The 12,983-nt window shown below is 37.5% G+C and overlaps 1 long non-coding RNA gene across 1 annotated transcript; it reads left to right on the top strand.

The window, feature by feature from the left end:
- The first annotated feature begins 4,897 nt into the window (after nt 1–4,897).
- Nucleotides 4,898–10,329, top strand: LOC133568827 (uncharacterized). Its single transcript, XR_009809686.1, has 9 exons — nt 4,898–7,392; nt 7,590–7,714; nt 7,888–8,025; nt 8,164–8,257; nt 8,356–8,424; nt 8,620–8,863; nt 8,971–9,157; nt 9,734–9,861; nt 9,968–10,329. It is a non-coding gene; the product is annotated as an uncharacterized LOC133568827 (long non-coding RNA).
- Nucleotides 10,330–12,983: the final 2,654 nt, after the last annotated feature.

The following is a 12,983-nucleotide window of genomic DNA, read 5'->3' as shown; positions in this document are numbered from 1 at the left end:
TTGTTGTTCTTGCAACATATCATTTATTTCTTCAAAAAAGGAAGGTTAATCAACATTTGGCCCATACAGATTCAAAATGCACATCTTTTGATCCTGAATAATCATATTTAATATTAAGCAGCGTCCTTGTGAGTCTTTTTCCATAGAGTTAAATTGAAAATTAAATGTTTTTTTAATCAAAATCATAACACCTTTTGAGTTTCTGTGACCATGTGAAAAGAAAATCGGACCATCCCATTCTTTTCTCCATTTAGGTTCATCTAAATTTGTTGAATGTGTTTCTTGAAGACAAAAAATATCTTGTTCTTTTGCCTTCAGCTACATAAATATAAGTTTTCTTTTTCTGTTGTCTGCAAGACCATTGCAGTTATAACTAATTATTCCCACTTCATTATCATTCCTATAAACCATATGACCTAAGTAAATACATAATATCTTTGATTGATTCGCTTAATAACATAAGTTTCATAGACATGAAAATCTTGTAACTAAAAATTGCAGTATCATCTGCTAATTCTAAGGAAAACAATACCCCCACTAATAAACCCACAGACACACCTTTCACACCACAGCACACAAGACAAACAATGCATACCCCCCAAAATATATTATTCGCTGACCGTTTCCCAACATCTAACTACATTGTCCAGTCCCAAAATAAACTAAAAAGCTCCAAAAACAAAATGTCAATTCATATCCTTCAAGTCGTCGCGATGACGTAATCACTGCGCGACATTGTAATTGTTCCTCACATGTCTGTGTACAACTCACCGTTGACGTATAGTTTATCCACAACAAGGTGAGCTTGTTGCCCTTTCTGCCTAAAGGACTTCATAATTGGAATTAACTTACGTCGTTTCTCCACCACCTCAATTGGGTATTGGCTGGTCATGAAGAATTTAGTACCTTTAAGTTTTCTGGAGAGAGCAAGCACTTCGTCTTTACATTTGGAGTTAGTAAACTTCACAAGCATAGGTCTCGGCTTAGCATCCTCGTTGCGTCTGCCAATCCTGTGTGCTCGTTCCATCTGGATCCTTTTGACTTCTTCCTCCGGGATGCCGAGATGCTCCTTCAAAAAGGCTCGGACAAGGTTCTCTGCAATGCTGTAAGTTTCTCCTCCATCTTCGCTAATTCCCATGATTAGCAAGTTGTCCTGCATGCTCCTGCAATGGAGTTCCAACAAGTCCGCCTTTAATTTTTCATTCTCCGTTGTCAGTCTAGTGGTTTTGAGTTTCAGGCTTGTTAACTCAACTTTTAGCGTTGTCTGTTCCTTTTTTATCTCCACCATTTCAACATGATTTTTCTCGACTAATTTTTTTAGCTCTGAAGCGTCAGTTTTAAATTCATCCAAAATGTCCAGTTTCCCAAGTTTTTCAATCATAGCTTGCAACATTTTTCGATCGTCTGGAGTAAATGTTGCATTTTCGTCCAATTCACTAGAGGACAATTGATCACGGGCACGTGTAGATTCCTTTGATCCGCGTGTTGGCATGGTTGCAGGGGAACAATGAGTCACTCGGCGTTCGAGGCACCTTATTTTCAGCCAAATCACCCTCATTAGTAATGTATATCTCACCAATTGCAGAGAGGTGGATATAAATAGCAAAGACGACTTCAAAAACTTTGTGTCACTGGCGCGTTTATATTATTTATAACATTACATACTGGGACTTGTGTAGAGACGGTCTCAGCTCACGTTGCTCACGGCAGCCATCTTTCAAACACCGCTGATGGTAACCTTTGTTACTTTGGTCCCAGCACTCTGCAGGTCATTCACCAGGTCCCCCCGTGTGGTTCTTGGGTTTTTCCTCACCGTTCTCATGATCATTTTGAACCCACGGGATGAGATCTTGCGTGGAGCCCCAGATTGAGGGAGATTATCAGTGGTCTTGTATGTCTTCCATTTTCTGATAATTGCTCCCACAGTTGATTTTTTCACACCAAGCTGCTTGACTATTGTAGATTCACTCTTCCCAGTCTGGTGCAGGTCTACAATTCTTTTCTTGGTGTCCTTCAACAGCTCTTTGGTCTTAGCCATAGTGGAGTTTGGAGTCTGACTGTTTGAGGCTGTGGACAGGTGTCTTTTATACAGATAACGAGTTCAAACAGGTTCCATTAATACAGGTAACGAGTGGAGGAGAGAAGAGTTTCTTAAAGAAGAAGTTATAGGTCTGTGAGAGCCAGATATCTTCCTTGTTTGAAGTGACCAAATACTTATTTTCCGCCATAATTTACATATAAATTTTAAAAAATTCCTACAATGTGAATTCCTGGATTTTTTTTTCACATTCTGTCTCACAGTTGAAGTGTACCTATGACGAAAATTACAGACCTCTGTCATCATTTTAAGTGGGAGAACTTGCACTGTCGGTGGCTGACTAAATACTTTTTTGCCCCACTGTGTATATATATATATATATATATATATATATATATATATATATATATATATATATATATATATATATATATGTATATATATATATATATATATATATATACATACATATATATATATATACATACATGTATATATATGTATATATATATATATATATATATATATATATATATATATATATTTTTTTTTTTATATATATATATATATATATATATATATATATATATATTCGAGGTGGGGTCGCGGGGGCAACAGCCTAAGGAGGGACACCCAGACTTCCCTCTCCCCAGCCACTTCGTCTAGCTCTTCCCGGGGGATCCCGAGGCGTTCCCAGCCGGGAGACATAGTCTTCCCAACGTGTCCTGGGTCTTCCCCGTGGCCTCTTGTCGGTTGGACGTGCCCTAAACACCTCCCTTAGGCTGTTGCCCCCGCGACCCGACTTCGGATAAGCGGAAGAAGATGGATGGATATATATATATATATCCATCCATCGACCTCGGATATATATATATATATATATATATATATATATATATATATCCGAGGTCGGTTCACGGGGGCAACAGCCTAAGGAGGGACACCCAGACTTCCCTCTCCCCAGCCACTTCGTCTAGCTCTTCCCGGGGGATCCCGAGGCGTTCCCAGGCCAGCCGGAAGACATAGTCTTCCCAACGTGTCCTGGGTCTTCCCCGTGGCCTCTTACCGGTTGGACGTGCCCTAAACCCCTCCCTTAGGCTGTTGCCCCCGCGACCCGACCTCGGATAAGCGGAAGAAGATGGATGGATATATATATATATATATATATATATATATATATATATATATATATATATATATATATATATATATATATATATATATATATATATATATATATATATATATACATATACAGTATATACTGTATATTACCAAATAAACGTCCTTGGGCAAATAACTGCCCATGTCCTAATAGCCGCCCGGGGTCTGAGCCTATTTTGTGTATATACATATATATATTTACAGATATATATATATGTACATATACGTATATATGTACATATTTATATATAACTGTAAATATATATATATAGATAGATATATATATGTATATATATATATATATGTATATATATATATATATATACATATGTATACATACATATATACACACAAACACACATACATATACACGTACACACATATACACGTACATACACACATATATATATATATATATATATATATATATATATATATATATATATATACATATACAGTATATACTGTATATTACCAAATAAACGTCCTTGGGCAAATAACTGCCCATGTCCTAATAGCCGCCCGGGGTCTGAGCCTATTTTGTGTATATACATACGTATATATATTTACAGATATATATATATGTACATATACGTATATATGTACATATTTATATATAACTGTAAATATATATATATAGATATATATAGATATATATATGTATATATATATATATATGTATATATATATATATATATACATATGTATACATACATATATACACACAAACACACATACATATACACGTACACACATATACACGTACATACACACATATATATATATATAGATATATATATATATATACGCATATATATGCATACATACACATATATACATACATACACAGTACATACACACACACACACACACACACACTAATTTTGTTGTGATGGCCCGCTGGATGCATTAAACAACGTAACAAGGTTTTTCAAAATAAATCAACTCAATTTATGGTAAAAAAAAAAATGCCAAAATGGCACTGCCATATTTATTATTGAAGTCACAAAGTGTCAAGACTAGGACTATGGTGTGGATTGTTTTCCTGAGGTTCGAAGCGACTGCATCAGACATGGCTTGAAGGTAATGACATGTTTTAATTATAACACTCAAAAGTACTACAAAAACAAAGGGTATAAACAAAAACTCGCACAAAAGCAGAACTATGGACATAAAACAAAACTTGCAAACTATGGCATGAATAAAGAAAACTTACTTTGAACAAGAAAAGAGCATGAAAAAGAGCAGCATGAATAACAAGGGTGTATAGAGGGTGATGTCGCCAGGCTGACTGCCTGGTCAAGGCAGGCTTAAATAGTGATGTGGTGATTGACAACGGGTGCATGAGTCCAAATGAATCAGGTGTATGACATGAGGACAGGTGAAAACTAATGGGTTGTAATGGAAACAAAGCAGGGAGTGAAAAAACAGGAACTGACAAAATCCAAAAAACAGAACATAGCCAAACTAAACATGATCACCAGGACATGACACAAAGGGCATTATTTTTTTTTTAACATGCCTCAAAACAGCAGCTTAGAATTCTGGACATGCTCTACCTGAGAGAGGATGAGGAGGTTGAGGTGGGCGGGGTTGGGGGGCGGGGTTTGAGGTGGTGGTGGGGGGAAGGCTAGCGGGGGGGTTTATATTGTAGTGTCTTGGAAGAGTTAGTGCTGCAAGTGTTTATGGGTATTTGTTTTGGTGTGTGTATGTTGTGTTACGGTGCGGAAGTTCTCCCGAAATGTTTTGTCATTCTTGTTTGCTGTGGGTTCACAGTGTGGCGCATATTTGCAACAGTGTTAAAGTTGTTTTTACGGCCACCCTCAGTGTGACCTGTATGGCTGTTGACCAAGTATGAATTGCATTCACTTGTGTTTGTGTGAAAAGCCATAAATATTATGTGATTGGGCCGCCACGCAAAGGCAGTGCCCTTAAGGCACGCCCCTTATATTGTTGTCTGGGTGGAAATCGGGAGAATGGTTGCCCCGGGAGATTTTCGGGAAGGGCTCTGATATTCGGGAGTCTCCCGGGGAAATGGGGAGGGTTGGCAAGTATGACTGAGAGACGCAACTTCTCTGTACTTCTCCCTACGTCCGTCTACCACTACGTACAGCGGCGTTTTAAAAAGTCATCAATTTTACTTTTCGAAACCGATAATTTCCGATATTACATTTTAAAGCATTTATCGTTTAAGGGACTGCCGATATTATCGGACAGTCATGCTTTGCTCCGCTAAGTAAAAAGTGAGATTACATTTCCAGATCACTTCATTGAATTTTGCATAACACCACTAACAAACAAGATCACCAAGCGATAATCTCTGATAACCTCTTGTCCGTGACCATTTGTGCTTGGGGGACGTAATAAAGTAACAGTTCAATCAATTAACTCGCTGTTCAAATAATAATAAAAAAAAAAAAACAGCCCTTAATGAAGGTCCTGAAAGAGACGCTGGACAAAAGTGGGGAGGAGCAATTATAAAGGTCTGAAAGTGATTCTCTACGGCCCGTTTTGAGATATTAGAAGTAGACAAATCTGCTTGTGGCTGAAAGGCCGTGACGATCAAGCGTGGAGGTAGAAAAATATCAGATGTTAGCAACAACAAACAAGGATGTTGTTCTCGGGAGCCCAAAGCAAAACTTTGCAACTGGAGTGTGTGTCAGTGCTCACAAACACACACACACACATTTCCACAGCCAACAGTCTGATGCTTTCTCCCGCCTTGATGAGCTAAGCGGTAAACACTGACTGTGTTAGATCAGTGACTTTGTGAAATCAATTAGTGCAGTTTCCTCTTACGCATTACTTGTAAGGACTGGGAAAATTGCGAGAGTCGTCGTAAAAGCCGCACCAGATCACATGACGGCGTTGTCCTGTGAGTAAACACCGTTGCTGCACCATCCCCTCGGACGCCGTCCTCATCCTTTCGTCGAGCTTGAGCGTGTGACATGAAATCCTCTCCACCGTGACATATGTGAGCTTCCTTCGTTGCGAGCAAATGAGGGTATATAAAAAGAGACTGAGGCTATGTCTACACTAAGCCGTATAACCCCTTAAATGACAAGTTGATTGGCAACACTAAATGGTCCCTAGTACACAGTAAAATCCCCAGTGTTAAATATGCAGTGTTAACATGCATTATATCTATCAGCGTTATTACAACAACAGCTGGAGTAAAACGCCCCCCAGTGTTGGTGTTGATTTCCATCGTTGAAGAGACAGTGTTAAAGGTACACTGATTAGCCCCACCCTCCAGCCCCTCCCCGTGTCCACACCCTGAAGAATGTTCTGGAAGCCATTTTCTGAATGTTTAAGGACTGTGGTAAGTTGCTTCTCCTCTCTTACTAAATCAGTTATTTGTAATTTGTAGCATCATGTCAGAATTTACTTTATATTGTTGCTCAATATGTAATGAAGTTATTTGTGTACGGTTTTGTATCTGAAAAATATGGTATTCAAAGAGGGCTAATGTCACCCAGTGAATGCTAGCTTAAATGTTAGCCACCTCAGACTTCGTTTTTGTGAGGGTTGTGGGACAATTTCAAACAATATATGAAATAGAATATTTAATATGTAAATTCTACATAATTATGCTCTGGAGATCTGGCGGAAAAATAGTGAGTAACCCTGGTCTAGGCAAGCGTGGGTGGCCAGACCACAAAATCATGAGGTTTGTGTGTAAATATTTTTGCTTCTACATTGTTAATAGCGAAGTTACTAAACAATCACCTGTTCGATTACCAGCGTGAAGATATGCAGATAAGATTACAGGTATCATAAATCATGTTTCATTTTATGTGTTTTTTTAATTGAGTGTGCAATTTCATATTTGTTGGCCCTTTTTTTGGTAGCCCTATTTGAAATTATATATAGGAGTATCAAGTCATTAGGTTTTTCTAATGATCATTTTTCTTATATGTGTGTAAACAATATTTGTTTTGACTGGGCCTTTCAACTTTGGCTGTATGTTTCGCTTCAAAATAACTGATTTGAAACTCATTTAAAAAATATATCAAATGACCTGTCAATTTCTGCTTTTTTCTGTTCCCTAGCATTTGCCAAATTCGGTGTCCCAGCTGTAAATGAAGGTGTCAAAGTTGACAGTTCAGGGACTGAAATAGATGATGATGTTTTTGAGGAAATTGTGAAGGATCCAGCCACTGGGGTACTAACCATCAAATACAAAACAGGTTTGCTACCACTTTAAATTTGTAAGCTATATTAACATTTTTATTCCAATATTGAGAAGAGGTAAATCTTTATTTATAATCAAGCTAAGTAGCTTTTGTTTTTAAAGTAAACCAATATTCTCCATTAGATTAGATGTGGTTTTATGAGCAAATTGTGTCCAACATGTCTTATTTCTCCTTTTTGTAATGGTGGTTAGAATCTGTCTCCATGGTAACCTCACCAAAGTCAAAATCATTCATTTGTTCATCGGACTCAGACACAATCATCCTTGAAGACACTCCTACCAGAAAGCGTCAGAGGCTGGACTCTGAAGCTATGCAAGTAAGACTTCATACAGGCACTAATGCTTTCTATTGAACAAGGATTCAAATGGTTCAAACAATGATCGTAAATTGCATCGTATGTTTAAGTTCTGTCCAGATTTTAACATTGTATTGTACTAAATATAGATTTCTTAAACTGTTTTATATTTTGGTTTGATATTTTTATTCCAGCTGGTGAAATCCATTCTTACCAAGAAATCGGGTGGAGAAATATATAATAAATTAATACAACCGAACTAAGTCCTTGACAGAACAGAGCAGAAGAAAATTGGTGAATATACTGGCAGCTGAGATGACTGAGAAGAATGGGTAAGCTATTTATTGGTTTTGATTGGCACATGTGTTCTTATTTAGGTTTCAGAGTAATCTGAAGTAAATAATAAACATTTCACTTCATCTTATAAAACGTGTGTATGACGAATAAACTTGAATGTGATTTTTTTTAAGTACATCCCCGTTAAGACAGGTGAAGGAAATGTATGCAGAAGGAATTGTGAACTTGTTACCCAACCTCAGAGACCAATTTTCCAAGAATGGCTATGTGGGTTACACACTCTTAATTGTTGTTATTGTCTTTATTTAGAGTTGTCCGAAAGTATGTTGTGACTAATAGTGCCTATTTTTGCAATTCTCTTAAAGGAACATTTTTATGGAGAATTAAAACTATTCAGAGATGCAGTGCTAAAGAAAGGCGATCATCATTTGGAGGTAATCCTATATTATTCTTTAAAAATGTATTGAATAGAATAGTTATATGAGCACTTACTGGTTTTGTTGCATTTGTGGCAATGCTTTTCAGCCAATAGCCAAACATGTTTTCATAAAAGTTGGGTCACATTCAGCGGACAAAGTGTTTTGAAATGTATGTGATTGTCATGAGTCGTATGTCCCCATATTGTTTAGCTTTGGTGGAAGGACCATCTGATGAAGACAAGTCGGGAGGACCAATTGTTGGACGAGTTACCCAATTCCATCCAGAGATTGTCCTGTCTTGGAAGCGATGTCACTGATGAAACATTCAGCTGGCGTGGACATAGTCATCAAAAAGATGAAGCTGTTTGCCCATCGGCAAAACATGGTCCTGGACCAACAGCAGTCAAGCAACATTCTATCTTATTTTCCTCGTTTTAAAGACATCAATGGCTTGGTAATTATCTCATCAACATTTTCTGTATTAATGTTGTACAACTATTGCACATTTTAAGTGTCGTTTACTGTGTAATTTTAAAATTGGTACCTAACTTCCCACTACAGGTTGAACAGGATTTTGTTCTAATGTTTGGAAAGGATTAATCGTGCAAGTTTCTGGAGAAGTGGCCAACCACATTCAAAAAGAAGATCTTCCAACAATGCAGAAAGCTTCCCTCCATCTTTGAGCTTGAGGAACTCCTGATGGCAGCTGACCCTCCTGAGGATGGGGCTGAAGTGAACGTTGACTTTGGTAAGATGTTTGTAAGGATACATTCATTTAAACGAGAAAGCATGTTCAAAATGCGGACTTACAACCATAATTAGAACAAAATTCCAAAGTTTTTGGCCTCACCAAGAAGATTTTTTGGGAAAAAAGAGCTTCTTCAGGTGTTTTTAAAGTGCCATATTTTATACATATATATATATATATATATATATATATATATATATATATATATATATATATATATATATATATATATATATATATATATATATATATAATGTATATATATATATGTACATACATATATATATATAATGTATATATACATTATATATATATATATATATATATAATGTATATGTATATATATATATATATATATATATATATATATATACATATATATATGTATATATATATATATATATATATATATATATATATATATATATATATATATATATATATATATATATATATATATATATATATATATATATATATATATATATATATAGTAATGAAAATGCGACTGACCTTGAAGTGTATTAAATTGTTGGTCCACATTTGAAGTAGGCTATCAAACTTGTTCTGTTTCAGGTTGGGACAGCGACCTCTCATCGATTTTGCTGCTCTTACACTTGATCCCACCGACTGCTCTAGGTCGGAAGAGGCCAGGAGAAGTTTCTGCATCCCGGGCTGACAAGCATCTTGTGGTCTTCAAAAAGGTTTGTATTGTTCTCTAATGAAGGATATTTAGTTTACAATAATTTATGTAATCATTTCTATTATATAACCACAACCATGTCGATTATTTTATTATTCTCTCCATAGACTGGATAAAGCATCCTAGAACATTTTGACACCATCACTCAACCCTATCTCCTGGCTGTTGGAGTGAGGATGAATACAATCCACGAGTTCTTCATAATTCTCGACAAGAATGTCGTACCTTGCAGGTCTCACTCCTCTCTTGGTGCTTTTGATTAACTGTTTAAAGCACACTTTGTGTTTGCGACATCATACCTCACCATGCTCCACAACATGTACACATTCATGCCTTACTCCAAACCATTTGATGTTCAAATGGCTTATGGAACATCATGTTCCACATTGTATGTTGTCCCATATTGCCATTTCATGCAGACCTAAGGTCACCCTTTATGTATTCTGTCCCTAAAGTTGATTGTCCTGCCTGACAAAAAAATAAAGGTTACTAAACGTATGATATTGTATTACTATGTTTTGCACTCACTTGCTATTTACAAGACAAAGTTGGTGAGACTTAATATGACACTGCACAAGAGTAAATCAAGTAGAATGAGCACCATTTTTTTTTTCAGAAATAGTGTGAGGTTTTATAAAAACTGCAATGTTTAGCACATTTTTACTGTTTACTAAATATTTTTTTCTTCACTGCAAGGGAGTGAATAATCATCATATTAGTGTGTTATCAAACCTTATCAGAGTTTTATTTCAACACCAAAGCTGGTGTTGAAATAGACGCTGAGATCATTATCCATGCGTTTGATACGTCTCGCCTCGACTACTGTAACGTATTATTTTCGGGTCTCCCCATGTCTAGCATTAAAAGATTACAGTTGGTACAAAATGCGGCTGCTAGACTTTTGACAAGAACAAGAAAGTTTGATCACATTACGCCTGTACTGGCTCACCTGCACTGGCTTCCTGTGCACTTAAGATGTGACTTTAAGGTTTTACTACTTACGTATAAAATACTACACGGTCTAGCTCCATCCTATCTTGCCGATGGTATTGTACCATATGTACCGGCAAGAAATCTGCGTTCAAAGGACTCCGGCTTATTAGTGATTCCCAAAGCCCCAAAAAAGTCTGCGGGCTATAGAGCTTTTTCATTTCGGGCTCCAGTACTCTGGAATGCCCTCCCGGTAACAGTTCGAGATGCCACCTCAGTAGAAGCATTTAAGTCTCACCTTAAAACTCATTTGTATACTCTAGCTTTTAAATAGACTCCCTTTTTAGACCAGTTGATCTGCCGTTTCTTTTCTTTTTCTCCTATGTCCCACTCTCCCTTGTGGAGGGGGTCCGGTCCGATCCGGTGGCCATGTACTGCTTGCCTGTGTATCGGCTGGGGACATCTCTGCGCTGCTGATCCGCCTCCGCTTGGGATGGTTTCCTGCTGGCTCCGCTGTGAACGGGACTCTCGCTGCTGTGTTGGATCCGCTTTGGACTGGACTCTCGCGACTGTGTTGGATCCATTATGGATTGAACTTTCACAGTATCATGTTAGACCCGCTCGACATCCATTACTTACCTCCTCTCCAAGGTTCTCATAGTCATCATTGTCACCGACGTCCCACTGGGTCATTATTGTCACCGATGTCCCACTGGGTGTAAGTTTTCCTTGCCCTTATGTGGGCCTACCGAGGATGTCGTAGTGGTTTGTGCAGCCCTTTGAGACACTAGTGATTTAGGGCTATATAAGTAAACATTGATTGATTGATTGACCAAAGCAGTGTTAATGAGCAAATACATTTAACTTGGTGTACAATTATCACCACAGAAGAGTATTTATCAACACTACTCAAGAGTAATAAGTTGAACAACACTCTACAGTGTTACAATTTTGACTCTATTTAGTGTTCATTTAACTCTATAAATTTAACACTATGGAAAGAGTAAATTTAACACCAGCTCAGGTTAGGACCAAAAAGACATCTGAGTAGTGTTAAATTTAACTCTTTAAGTGTTGATTTTACACTATAGAATTTACTGTGTATATCAAGATGCTGATTAAACAGCATGATTATTGCACAGGTGTGCCTTAGGCTGTCCACAATAAAAAGCCACACTGAAATGTGTAATTTAGCTTTATCGGAGGTCTGGGGGTGGTCAGAAAAGCAGTCGGTATCTGGTGTGACAGACCCCATTGATTGGGAGCATTTGCCCACTCAAGTCGGTTATGTCGACAAACTGCAGTCAAGTCTAGAATCCTGATGAGGACGAGCATGTGCAGAAATTCTTCGGTTATGCAAACCAAGTGTTGTAGCAGCTGTGCGGGTGGCTGGTCTTAGATGATCATGGAGGTGCACCTGCTGGATGTGGATGTCCTGGGCTGGTGTGGTTACATGTGGTCTGTGGTTGTGAGGCCGGATGGATGTACCGCCAAATTCTCTGAAACGCCTTTGGAGACGGCTTACTATACAGAAATTAACATTGAATTGACGGACAACATCTCTGGTTGGACATTCCTGCAGTTAGCAGACGCTCCCTCAAAACTTGCAACATTTCTGGCATTGTGCTCTGTGATAAAACTGCACATTTCAAGGTGGCCTTTTATTGTGGGCAGCCTAAGGCGCACCTGTGCAATAATGATGCTGTTTAATCAGCATCTTGATATGCCACACCTGTGAAGTGGGATGGATTATTTTGGAAAAGAATAAAACACTCACGAATGCAGGTTTGGACTGATTTAGTAAACAATATTTGAGAGGAATAGGTATTTTGTATATATAGCAAAAGTTTTAGATCTTTGCGTTCAACTCATGAAAAATAGGAGCAAAAACAGAAGTGTTGTTTGTATTTTTGTTAAGTGTAATGAATGAATTATTTTGCAAATTACCAGTTAAAGTATCAAAGTAGTACAAATTCAAGTATATTTATTTTAGGATGCGTAGCAAAGGCTTTTTTTTTTTTTTACAGAGCTATCTTTTGTAGTCTGTTGCATTAGTGTGGTACCCTTCAATTCTTAATTTTACCAAGAAATGTCGATTTTCTTCAACAAAACAACTCAGTTTCAGCCGGATCTCCCCCCGCAACGCCTTGTAAACGTTTTGGACTGTCTGACTCCTACGCACAGCCTTCTTTT

This window comes from Nerophis ophidion, linkage group LG01, assembly GCF_033978795.1.
Source record: "Nerophis ophidion isolate RoL-2023_Sa linkage group LG01, RoL_Noph_v1.0, whole genome shotgun sequence".
Classification (NCBI taxonomy): Eukaryota; Metazoa; Chordata; class Actinopteri; order Syngnathiformes; family Syngnathidae; genus Nerophis; species Nerophis ophidion.
This window is presented reverse-complemented; position numbering and strand designations above follow the sequence as displayed.